We start from the raw sequence: 13748 nt of genomic DNA on the forward strand, positions 1-13748 counted from the left end.
AACAAACAATAATGTCAGGGTGAATGTCCCCTGGGTAACTGTGTGCTGTGATAGAAAAAGTGCAGTGTAGAAAGTGCTTAAAACTGACTCAAGTGTGCCCTTTCCGAACCCTTTTTTCATGGGCCCCACGGCCAGGATTAAAAATAGTGCAAGATGGGCGTGTTTATAGAGAATATTAAGTTCCCAAAAGTTCCAGCAATTAGGCAGTCAGCCGGGCAGGGAAGTCTCCAGTGGAAGAAGGATGGGGCTCGTTCACGGAGCGGCCCCGGCCCAGGATCACGTGGGGAGCCCAGCAGGGTTCCAGCACAGGAGTATGCTCTGAAGCCCGCCAGCAGAGCAGCGCCGTTTATGCCCAGATAACACACCAGGAGCTCCGTTTTTTTGCCCAGTGCATCTGAGGTGTTTTAGCAACAGGCAGATGGCAGCATCAGACGAAAAACACAGGTAGATGACCGATATTTTGCGGATGTCTTCACCGGGCATCCGGAGCCTCACAGGTGTGAGGCCATCTTGGCAGTGCGCAACCTAGCGCCCCGGAGGAGGGCTTTGTTTAAATTTGGGGACCTAAAAATTTTCAAGAAGGTTAAACTCAAGGTCCTCCAGGCATTCGCCAGAATACGGGCAAGGTTAAACAAGCATTGGAAATGCAATAGGTCTCGCATTAGAAAAGTTGGAGCTATTGGTTTTGTAAATGACAATTTTTTTTTATGTGTTGGTCTTGAAAATATCAAAATTAATAGCTTTGTCATTTACAATGCCAATAGTTTTAACTTTTTGCAAACGTGACACCTATTGCATTTGTAATGTAATATGTGTTGTATTTACATGACTATATATAGAAACAGGCTTGTAAATACAAACGTTTAGTTTTGTGAAAATGCACTGCCATGTGACATGTGAACACATTTCATGCTGGCTAATTATTCTAATTTGTTTAAATATTTACAACACTTAAATCACCCTAGTAGCCTAACAAAGTCAGTACATGACGTGTCATTTTAGATGATTTCATAGGAGGACAGGGAAGAACTGTAAGACTGCATGTGTGCCGCTCTGCGCAAGAGACACCCAGCCCGGTCACAAGGCCGAAGGAACTGCTGCAGAAAGAAGCGCCGCCCTGGCAGAAAACGTACCCGCACTCTGCAGTCGCAAACACACAGAAGTGATGGCTAAAGTCACGAGTCTGTGACTGCAGACCAGGGAGGGGGGCACGCAGTGGCGTAGCCCGTGGGTCACGGGCCCTATTGCAAGAAAAGAAAATACTCTGTTGCCTCTGTTTGAACTTTGAAATACAGCAATCACATGAGTGCAGTGTGCCCCGGTGCCACTGCAGCTGCCGCACAAATGGAAGCTACGCGACTGGTGGCACGGGCAGATCAGGAAACAGAACTGCATCACATCTGTCAGTAACATGACCTTGGTGTTAATGAAAACTAAATTACTTCCTCGTATGCTGGCCCAGATCAGAGGAAAGATGGGAACGCTACTCTGAAGATTTCACGTGCACAATGGCTGACGTCGGAAATATTAACAAATGACCGCGCGGCTTAAGGCTTCTTCACAGCAAGGAATCACCACATTCATCCTTATTAGCATCGCTAAAGATAAACAGGTTTCTTAAGCTGCGGAGTGCATGACACCTTCTGCGCTACAGCCTTGCCCTCTTAAACACACAGCACAGCACGTGATAGAGGTCCAATATATTTAACAGCAAAAGTTGTTTTCATTATCGAAAGAAAGCAATGATGAGTGCCGAATTAAGGTATTATTTGAAGGGAAGGCCATTTGTGTTTAATGTACACTAAACTACATTGTAGTCCAACACAATTATCGAACTTTAGGCAAGCGATACCATTTCTGCCAAGTTGAGAGTCCCTTTAATTGGCTGGTTGAAAATTATGTGCACGACATCTGCCTCGAGCAATAATGATAACAATGTTCTAAAGAATTTACAGCACACTGAAATAAAGAATTTCTTTGAAGCCTAAACCACCACTTAAAATTAGCCGTAACAAGTTAAAAAAACCTTCAATGAAAGCTATACTGAGGCCAAATATAAAATTAGACGATAACAATACTAAGACACATTTGCCAGTCTATTGGCTAAAAGTGAAGTGCCCAGTGAAAAAATACTAAGACCGAAGCGGTTGGAAATTAAACGGAAGGTCGTCTAAATGTCAAACCATTACTTAATTTGAGCCGGTGGCGGACAACAACATACAATTTTGTGGATGGCACTTATTTGTCGTGATCAAACATTTCCCGAGAGCAAGACCGGGAAAAACTCGCAGAAGCTAAAGGAAGAAAATGCACAACATGCAAAAAGGGAAGAACGCGGTAACCTTTAAGAGCGAGATAATGGGGCCGGGAGTGCCTAGCAGAGGATTTAAGAGGCTTGAGGTGGATCAGGCCTACACAGCCTTGGTTATTGGCACGCCGACTTTTAATAGCGCCAACCTCGGGCATCTGAGCAGTGCTATGTTTGAGCACCGGCACTCTATTTTCCAAATGTAAAACGGTCACAATGTATGTATCCATGAAAAAGTAAAGACCCAAAAGATGCACTGCAATGCCAGTCGCAAGAGGTAATCCTGCAGTGTGAACATTAAATAACCCACAATGAATAATTGTTCAACGCCATGCTTACATTCAGAAAATAGGTCAGCTTTGATGCGAATATGGGGAATACGTCACGACACTTACTGCGCAAGTGTGCACTCAGACAGACGGGCATGGAGATCAGACAGAGACACAGGCATAACGAGCAGAGGGCAGGCAGAGAGACAGTCCTGGAGAGCAGCACTGCTGAAGCGCGGGGTGCCGGGCGGCTTGAGAAATGCTGTGGGGAGGGGGGAGGAGAAATGCGACACAGCCAAACCTGAAAGCACGGCCGGCAGGCCGTGAAAGCCTTTGATCCGGCAGGGGGTGGAGCGGCACCAAGCCGTGAGGGGAGAGAGAGTGGGGAGAGGGCGGAGCAGGAAGAGCTGCTCTCGGCAGGCTGGGGAACAGATGCTGCTGGGGAATTGATGAGTGGAGGTGCCCTGAAGAAATGCGACACGGCAGGCAGGGGAGGGGGCAGAGCGGGGGTGTGGGAGGAGTGCGACTGAGGGAAAAGACATGCAAGGCAGGCGGCTGGGGGCATGTGCGCGCGCTTTTAATGTCAATGCGCATGCGCATTGAGCTTGAATTTCACGGGCACTGCAAGGAATCGCCATCGATTCCTTGCAAGTTGGTTAAAGTCTGTTTAAGCCCCCATAGTCTCGCAAGCTCAATGTGCATGCGCATTGACAGGCGAGACCTAAAAACGTAGTGGGCCTTAACTATTTTTCAAAACTAGCGCCACTTTGGGATTCACCCGGCTCACTGGAATGCCTCCAGGACAGGTTGGCGACACCACTCAAAGAAGCCGGGCTAAAAGTACGGGGCAATCTTGTCAGTGAAGAAATATTTATCTCATGGGAAGATCAAAGGAAGAGAGTGGGTAGCGGTCTCTCAAGATTTAAATACGTCCAGTTACAAAGCTGGGTACAAGCCCAGTTAAGAGAAAATCTATAGGTGGGGGCAACAGTCTTGAGCAACAGTTAATCAAGAGGCCAGCAGGGAAGAAGGAGGTTTCACATTGGTATTGAGCTATAGAAGAGGCAGTGGATGGCGAATTTAAGCTTGCAAACGAGATATGGAATGCACAGTGTGATCTCTTATGGCAGGACTCATTTAAAACTCTCTTTAGCCTAGTTAAACCCGCCTGGCTGAAGAGGAATCATCTGTTCACTGTGCACAGAGCTTATCTGTCTCCTCTTAGACTATCTAAATTCCTAAATGGGTCCCAAGCTATGTGTAAGAAGTGTGGGTTGGTTGAAGCCTCAGGCACACACATGTTGAAAGACTGTCACTCCATTGTCTTATTCTAGGAAAAAATACGGAAAACGTTGGAGAGCATCTTGAGAGTACAAATTGAAATGGACCCGACCTGATAATCTTTGGCCTCAATAGTAACCTCGTAGGCCCAGCCAGATCTTTTATTTTATTCATTGCTACTGGCCAGGAGGCCAATTTGTAAGCACTGGGTAGATCCAGCTCCTCCCAAGCCTTCAGACTGGCTGACCACACTATATGAAGTGTCTCAGATGGACTTGTCCAGAGCTTGCAGCAGGAAAAAGATTGCATATAGGGACTTGCTGCTACAATGGAAGTAAGCCATGAACAAATCAGTACTTTATAACTATGCTTTTTTGGTTTAATCTAGACTTGAATGAAGATCTGGTCCTACTATTATGCCTTTTTGGATACTCTTTGGACCATGAGGGCCTCCCTGTGCTATCGAAAGAGTCCATCAGGTTCTTATGGACCTAGCTGGAGTGAGAACCATTCCCGTTTTTTAAAGGGAATAACATTCTGACCTGGTAAGGTACCCTTACAGGCTGAAGGTATTGAGCGATTCTATCGAAGAGCCTACGTCATCTCAGGTCGTTCAGTAAGGGTACGAACAGACTGTGTGGTAATCATGGTTTAAAGCGAATGAGAACAAAAAAAAAGAAAACTAAGGGAAACTCTTGCTTAAGGTAATCTAACTGTTGGCCCACCTCCTGCTGCTCTAGGTGACAATGTGAAAAACCTCAAAGTCAAAGTTGATTCTAAGGTAAAGGTGGATTCTCAAGTCTCCTCAGTTATCTCTTCTTCTACCTTTCATATGCACAACCTTAAATCTATTCTTCTGCTCCTTACACTTGAAAGGAGAAGAGCAGCCATTTCTGTACTGTGCAGACATAGATTAGATTATTGTACTGCATTGTATGAAGGACAAAATAACAATTTGCAGCAATAGCTTCAATCTGTAGTAAACAAAGCCACCGGCTTATTACTTTTGGCCCCCATTTCAATAAAACTAAACCAGTACTGGCATATTTACATTGGCTTACTATGAATACCAGAATTTGCTTGAAAGTCCAGTGTACAATTTATACATTCGTTTTTGAAACATCTTCTTTGTCTCTTTCCATCAAAATGCAGGTATTCTCTAAGCGATTTAGAAAGGGGGGTGGTGATGAACAGAGTGTCTGAGTTAAACAGACCACTCTTACCCAGTCCAAAGATCAGGGCTTGATCCATCACCGTTATTTATCTCACTGCCCCATCTCAGCTCAGAACCTGGCTATATGCAAATCAGTCTGTCCCTGGCCCAGTGCATCATGGGAACAGGGCAGACTAAACTACCAAGCCAATTCTTCACCAGAAAGGAGACAAGCTACCGGGGACCGGTTTCTGGCATTTCAGCCTTCTTCGGCCCGGCTTGCTTGAATCCTGATGGAGCAGTGAGAAAGGGACTCATGTCTGAGTATACCCTGCCACACCTATAGTGGCCAAAAACGATTTAGAAAGGGGGGTGGTGATGAACAGAGTGTCTGAGTTAAACAGACCACTCTTACCCAGTCCAAAGATCAGGGCTTGATCCATCACCGTTATTTATCTCACTGCCCCATCCCAGCTCAGAACCTAGCTATATGCAAATCAGTCTGTCCCTGGCCCAGTGCATCATGGGAACAGGGCAGACTAAACTACCAAGCCAATTCTTCACCAGAAAGGAGACAAGCTACCGGGGACCGGTTTCTGGCATTTCAGCCTTCTTCGGCCCGGCTTGCTTGAATCCTGATGGAGCAGTGAGAAAGGGACTCATGTCTGAGTATACCCTGCCACACCTATAGTGGCCAAAAACGATTTAGAAAGGGGGGTGGTGATGAACAGAGTGTCTGAGTTAAACAGACCACTCTTACCCAGTCCAAAGATCAGGGCTTGATCCATCACCGTTATTTATCTCACTGCCCCATCCCAGCTCAGAACCTGGCTATATGCAAATCAGTCTGTCCCTGGCCCAGTGCATCATGGGAACAGGGCAGACTAAACTACCAAGCCAATTCTTCACCAGAAAGGAGACAAGCTACCGGGGACCGGTTTCTGGCATTTCAGCCTTCTTCGGCCCGGCTTGCTTGAATCCTGATGGAGCAGTGAGAAAGGGACTCATGTCTGAGTATACCCTGCCACCCCGGGAGCTTGTTTCCTTCCCAGTGTAAGAATTGGCTTTTGTAGTTTGGTTTGTCCTGTTCCCATCATGCACTGGGACAGGAACAGACTGATTTGCATACAGCCAGGTTCTGAAACTGGGATGGTGCAGTGAGCTAAAAAACGGTGTTGGATCTAGCCCTGATCTCTTGACTGGGTGAGAGCTTTCTGCTTAATTCAGAGACTCTGTCCCTCACCACCCCTTGTTGTAAATATTTTTGTCCACCCTAAGCGTGGAAGGGTATTCTCAGATGTGAGACCCTTGCTCATTGCACCATCAGGATTCAAGCAAACCGGGCCGAAGACGGCTGTAATGCCAGAAACCGGTCCCCGGGAGCTTGTTTCCTTCCCAGTGTAAGAATTGGCTTTTGCAGTTTGGTTTGTCCTGTTCCCATCATGCACTGGGACAGGAACAGACTGATTTGCATACAGCCAGGTTCTGAAACTGGGATGGTGCAGTGAGCTAAAAAACGGTGTTGGATCTAGCCCTGATCTCTTGACTGGGTGAGAGCTTTCTGCTTAATTCAGAGACTCTGTCCCTCACCACCCCTTGTTGTAAATATTTTTGTCCACCCTAAGCGTGGAAGGGTATTCTCAGATGTGAGACCCTTGCTCATTGCACCATCAGGATTCAAGCAAACCGGGCCGAAGACGGCTGTAATGCCAGAAACCGGTCCCCGGGAGCTTGTTTCCTTCCCAGTGTAAGAATTGGCTTTTGTAGTTTGGTTTGTCCTGTTCCCATCATGCACTGGGACAGGAACAAACTGATTTGCATACAGCCAGGTTCTGAAACTGGGATGGTGCAGTGAGCTAAAAAACGGTGTTGGATCTAGCCCTGATCTCTTGACTGGGTGAGAGCTTTCTGCTTAATTCAGAGACTCTGTCCCTCACCACCCCTTGTTGTAAATATTTTTGTCCACCCTAAGCGTGGAAGGGTATTCTCAGATGTGAGACCCTTGCTCATTGCACCATCAGGATTCAAGCAAACCGGGCCGAAGACGGCTGTAATGCCAGAAACCGGTCCCCGGGAGCTTGTTTCCTTCCCAGTGTAAGAATTGGCTTTTGTAGTTTGGTTTGTCCTGTTCCCATCATGCACTGGGACAGGAACAGACTGATTTGCATACAGCCAGGTTCTGAAACTGGGATGGTGCAGTGAGCTAAAAAACGGTGTTGGATCTAGCCCTGATCTCTTGACTGGGTGAGAGCTTTCTGCTTAATTCAGAGACTCTGTCCCTCACCACCCCTTGTTGTAAATATTTTTGTCCACCCTAAGCGTGGAAGGGTATTCTCAGATGTGAGACCCTTGCTCATTGCACCATCAGGATTCAAGCAAACCGGGCCGAAGACGGCTGTAATGCCAGAAACCGGTCCCCGGGAGCTTGTTTCCTTCCCAGTGTAAGAATTGGCTTTTGTAGTTTGGTTTGTCCTGTTCCCATCATGCACTGGGACAGGAACAGACTGATTTGCATACAGCCAGGTTCTGAAACTGGGATGGTGCAGTGAGCTAAAAAACGGTGTTGGATCTAGCCCTGATCTCTTGACTGGGTGAGAGCTTTCTGCTTAATTCAGAGACTCTGTCCCTCACCACCCCTTGTTGTAAGGTATTCTCTAAGCAGCACCCTCTGGTCATCCCACCTTAATCTCTTAAGAGTACATCTATGTAAGAAATCTTAATATAATTGGATACACTTCTCAGTTCTCGCTCCCTGACTTGTGAAAGCCTTGCTACTAAAACCATAACCTCTCATACCACCTTTTGAATAATTTTAAGGCAATTTGCTGAAAAAGATGCTCCACTCTGTGGTATCCTTAGTAACCAGCACCAAGAGACCCAAGGTTATTTGTACACTTTAGAAATCAAGTACAACGTAACATAACACAACACAACGGTGTTTGAACATTCCTCCCCTGTTTAATAATTGCAGTTCCCCACAACGCAGTTGTAAGCAACTTTGAAGATTTAAAATAGAGAGACACTTCCTTTAAAGACATGCTGAAGAAATAAGCTGCTGAATGCCTTTATCATAATCTAGGCTTATTTGAAGACACATGGATGTTTAGATTTGGCATTAGACAATTGAATATTGACCACAAAGCTGGTGTTTTTAGGAACTTATGAATAAACATATTTCTAATCCAAGGGCACATTAATGAACTATTTAGAGGAGGAGGAGCTACGACACCAACCAAGATGGCCGCATAGTCTCCCGGCTCTGCTGACCCCCGTCCTCTGCTCGCTTATCCTGTCGAATATCCTGATCTCCTGCCCCGGATTCGTGTGGGTGAACAAGTCTGCATCCCGATGGTGTGATCGCGAAATTTTTCTGATGTTCTGGTGTGAAGTAACATCGAAAAATGTTTTGAGGCCTAACCCAGACTGGAAGCCGGGGCCTCGATTTCTGGTCTACCCAGGTCCAAAGTGAACAACAACGGACTGCCGAGGGTGGTTGGGTCCGGTCCCTGGAACTTTCGAAAATTTCTCTGAACTACTTTGCAACCATCTGCTGCCTAGTGCTGTACCTGAGGTGAGGCGACGGGTGGTGCGCGGTGCTGCGTCGCGGGGGGCCCCGGCCCGGAGGCCCGGCACTAGCACCGCTGGTGCCCCGGGGTAGGGGTCCCGCCGCACGTTGCTGTATGTTGCTGGCCCGTCCCTCACGGCCTGTTTCTGCTCCGGCGTATCCTGCCCCGGAGAGGGTGCCTCTCCGTGGGGTTCGTTATGCCTGCGGCCGAATGGAACCCGGCGGAACGGACTCAATGTGGCCCTTCCTTGCGGATGGTAATGGCGGAAGTTGCGGCGCTTCACGGGATGGTGAGGGCCCAGGTCAATCATTGGCTGTCGGCAACATATGGAACCATAGGACCGGGAACGAGCCATGACTTGCTCTTTGAGACCCGGCAGCCGACTTGCCCCCTGTTGGAAGCCCTACTGGTGTGTTTGGACCCGGTGCTGGAGCTGAGCCTGCCCCCGGAGAAACGGAATTCATCGTGTGTGCTGAGTTTGGTGACTCTCTTAAGTTCTCGGAAACATCGGTCCTACAGTTATTGGAGCATTTCACTGCTTCCCCCATCCTGGACACTGTTGGCCCACACTTTGATCAGTGTCGGAATGAGTCGCACCCCATCCCCAATCGGTCTCCCAATATGGCGGATGGAACGATGCTTGGCTTCGGGGTCGGGGAGGGACATCGTTGGTGCAAGCTGTGTGCGTTGGGACCTGCTATTTCTCTCCTAATTGCTGACTCAAGCTCTGGCTGCTTCTGTGTGAACTTTGACTTTCCGGGGATGTGGCTTTTCTTATCCGAGGGACACGGCAACTTTGTTAGACGGGACCAAGGCTGAGATTGTGGGTTCAATCGTTTACGATGGATCTATTGGTAACGGGACTGCTTGGTCTGCGGACGGATTCCGGTGCGGGGGGTTTGTGGTTCCCCCCGGGGTATTTTTGTATTGTGGACAACTTTACTTGTGGTGGCTTAGGGGGGCCCCTTTGATAGGGCGGGGGGAGAGACCGGGAGCGCATAGACTATCGCCCTCCTCCGCTTCCCCGTTAGGTGGGGTTTCCTTTCTTTCTCTTTTATCTCTTCTTCTTCTATATTTCGGGTTTGGTTCTCGGGCGACAGGCACACTGCTGGGGGGGGGGCCGTAGTCATCTGCAGGGGTGCAGGGTGGGGGGTTGGGGGAGGGGATCTTTCGTTTTATTTTTGTTTCTATGGCCTTTTTTCTCTCTTATCTTTCTTTGTCTTTTTTCTTTTCTGGGTCAGTGCAGTGGGTTTCCTTTGGTATCAATCCCTGCTTTTTCATCTGTGCCTCAATTTTCGTGGTGTTTTTTGGGCTTTAGGGCAGGTAACTGCAGGCGCGAATTGACCGTAATATTCCTTCACATCCTGACCTCTTGTTTCAGCGCCATTGATTTGATCTATTACTGTTTATCGTCGATACGTTTACTATTCTGCCTGCCATTTTCGCTGCTGGGAAATTGTTCGGCACCTGATCCTTTCATCTTATATTATAAAATGAAAACCTTTTATATCCTGTTTTTTAATTGTGATGTTCAGTGGCCAAGAGTACGCTAGCATGGAGATTCTGCTCCCCGAGGTGCTGCATGTGATTAAAACTGCTCTCTGTTAATCTAACTGCTTAGCGGCCGGCCCCCAGGGTTGTAGGCCCATACTTGTATTTGGTTTAAATGTTAATAAAGGTTTTCCAAAAAAAAAAAAAAATGAACTATTTAGAGAAAAGATACCATTCTTCTATAGTACACAAAAACTAGAGGTTATTGAGTAAGAGCTGTAGAATTTCAAATAGGCTGTTTAGAGAAAAGTAAATATTTGGGCAATAAAAAGTAGCCTTGTGATATGGGACTAGCAAGAGACTGGATAGGATGTTGTCTTGGCTTATAAAATCAGAGGATTGAATCAAGATATTCCTGGCATTTGAGAGATGAAGGCCAAACCTGGCCTAGTCAACACCTGATCAACTTGAAGGCCCTAGCATCCCCTCCCAGAAGGCAATAAAATGTTATTCTAAAATATTTAGAGTAAGCATGGGGACAAACTAGAGCCAGCCAATATGTCAGAACCTACCTTCTCGATAATCATACACCAAATTTTGAATACTTGGTGGCCTTATACACCATCAATCCCATCAGCACATTTATTTGAGCAATAATTTGCCACCCACAGGGATACAGCAAAACACACAAGATGATGGACGGAATGTTGCACAATGGCAAAACATTCACCCTTAGTCACAGATTGGGGTTTAATCCATTGTTATTTTGCTCACAAGCCACCCCAGTTCAGACGTGGCCATATCCAAATCAGTCTTGACCCTGTGCCTCATGGGAACAGTCCAGACCGAACTGCCAAGCATCAACAGGGATACAGCCAGTCCTTCTAAATGAGTTGAACCCAACATCTACCTACAGACTAGAGCTAACAAAATTGTGATCATGCACACTATAACTGCGGGGACTTGGTAATCACACAGTGTCCCAGTGGGGGGTCTGAGCATCACTAGAATCACACACCATCTCCGTGGGGACTTAGGCATCAGTATAATCACACGCTATCTCTGTGGGGACATGGTCATCAGTGTAATCACACTTTATCCCTGTGGAGGACCTTGGAATCACTATTATTACATTCTATCTCTATGGGGACCTGGCCATTACTGGAATCAAGCATTTTTGCTGTAGGGATTTCAACATGGTTACCATTAAACACAATCTCTTAGGGGACTTAAGCGTTACTATAATCACATATCATGTCTGTGGGGACCTGGGAATCAGCATAATCACACACTATATCTGTGGGGACCTGGGCATCAGTATAATCACACACTACCTCTGTGGAAACCAGGTCACGATTGGAAACAATCACTATCTCTGATGTGATTTCAACATGATTATCATCGCACACTATTACTGAATGGATTTGAACATGACTATAATCACATACTATCTCTGAGCATCACTATAATCATATATAATCTCTGTAGTGCCATGTGTATTACTATAAATACACACTATCTGCAAGGATTTCAACATGAGTATCATCACACACTATCTCTGAGGGGATTTGAGAACAACTATAATAACACACTATATCTTTGGGGACCTGAGCATTACTATAATCACACTTTAGCTCTGTGGGAAACCTTGGAATCACCATGATTACACTCTTTGTCTGTGGGGTCCATGCCATTACTGGGATCAAACATGATATTTGTATAGCTTTTAACATGGTTATCATCACACACTATCTCTGAGGGGACAATAACATTACTATAATAATAATACACTATGTCTGTGGGGACCTGGGCATCAGCCTAATCACACAATATCTATATGGGGACCAGGGCATCAGTATAATCACACAGCATCTTTGTGGGGACCTCGGCATTAATATAATCACACACCATCTCTGTGGGGACCTGAACATCAATATAATCACACACCATCTCTGTGGGGACCAGGATAACAGAATAATCACACACCATCTCTGTGGGAACCGGGCTAACAGTATAATCACTTGCTATCTATTTGGGGACCTGGGCATCATTATAATTACACACCATCTCTGTGAGGACCTGGGCATCATTATAATCACACACCATCTCTGTGGGGACCTGGGCATCATTATAATCACACACCATATCTGTGGGGACCTGGGCATCATTATAATATCACACCATCTCTGTGGGGACCTGGGCATCAGTATAATCACACACCATCTCTGTGGGGACCAGGACAACAGAATAATCGCACATCATCTCTGTGAGGACCTGGGCATCATTATAATATCACACCATCTCTGTGGGGACCTGGGCATCAGTATAATCCCACACTATCTCTGTGAGGACCTGGTCATTACTGGGATCAAACATTACCTCTGTGAGGATTTCAACATGGTTATAATCACACACCAGCTCCTTGGGGACCTGGGCATCAGCATAATCACACACTACCTCTGTGGAAACCTGGTCACAATTGGAAACAACCACTATCTCTGATGGGATTTCAACATGATTATCATCGCACACTATTACTGAATGGATTTGAACATGACTATAATCACATACTATCTCTGGGCATCACTATAATCATATATAATCTCTGTGGTGCCATGTGTATTATTATAAATACACACTATCTGCAAGGATTTCAACATGAGTATCATCACACACTATCTCTGAGGGGATTTGAGAACAACTATAATAACACATTATGGGCCAGATGTAGGTAGCCCTTTACCGATCGGAATCGGCCGAAAATACCGATTTTCTGCCGTTTCCGACCGGTAAAGGGCTATGGAGATGTAGGGGCACCAAAAATGGACATATTCGGTAATTTTACCGAATCAGTAAAATTACAGAATCGGTAAATTTACAGATTCTGTAAATTTTACCGATTGGGTAAATTTACCATTCGGTAAAAATACCGAATATGTAATTTGAGATGTAGGTAGCATGTCTAACAGTGCTACAGGGCATTAAGAATTCGGTATTTACCATGCAATACAATTGCATGGTAAATTACAAATTCATGTGTACAAGCACATCTGTGCATGTACACCTGTGCCATGTGGCACACAGACATGCCCTAAGGGCATGTCTGTGTGCCACATGCCGCAAAAGCCAGTTACATGGGTGCAACAGGGTGTCAAAGTGACACCCTGTCCCCATTAGCAATTCTGTATTTTTACCGATTGGGTAAATACCGAATTGGTATTTGCTATTGAATCCTATGGGCTTCAAGGCCCATAGGATTCAATAGCAAATACAGATTCGGTATTTACCGAATCGGTAAATACCGAATCTTACCGATTCGGTAAAAAATACCGAATTTTTCCCTACATGTCATTTACCGATTTTTGAGTACCGAATCGGTAAAAATCGGTATTTAAAAATCGGTAAATGACATTTACCTACATCTGGCCCCTATTCTGTGGGGACCTGAGCATTACTATAATCACACTTTATCTCTGTGGGGAACCTTGGAATCACCATGATTACAGTCTATGTCTGTGGGGTCCATGTCATGACTGGGCTCAAACATGATATTTTTATGGATTTTAACATGGTTATCATCGCACACTATCTCTGAGGGAACTAGAACATTACTATAATTAAAATTCACTATGTATGTGGGGACCTGGGCATCAGCCTAATCACACAATATCCATATGGGG

This window comes from Lissotriton vulgaris, chromosome 11 (genome assembly GCF_964263255.1).
Source record: "Lissotriton vulgaris chromosome 11, aLisVul1.2, whole genome shotgun sequence".
Taxonomy (NCBI): Eukaryota; Metazoa; Chordata; class Amphibia; order Caudata; family Salamandridae; genus Lissotriton; species Lissotriton vulgaris.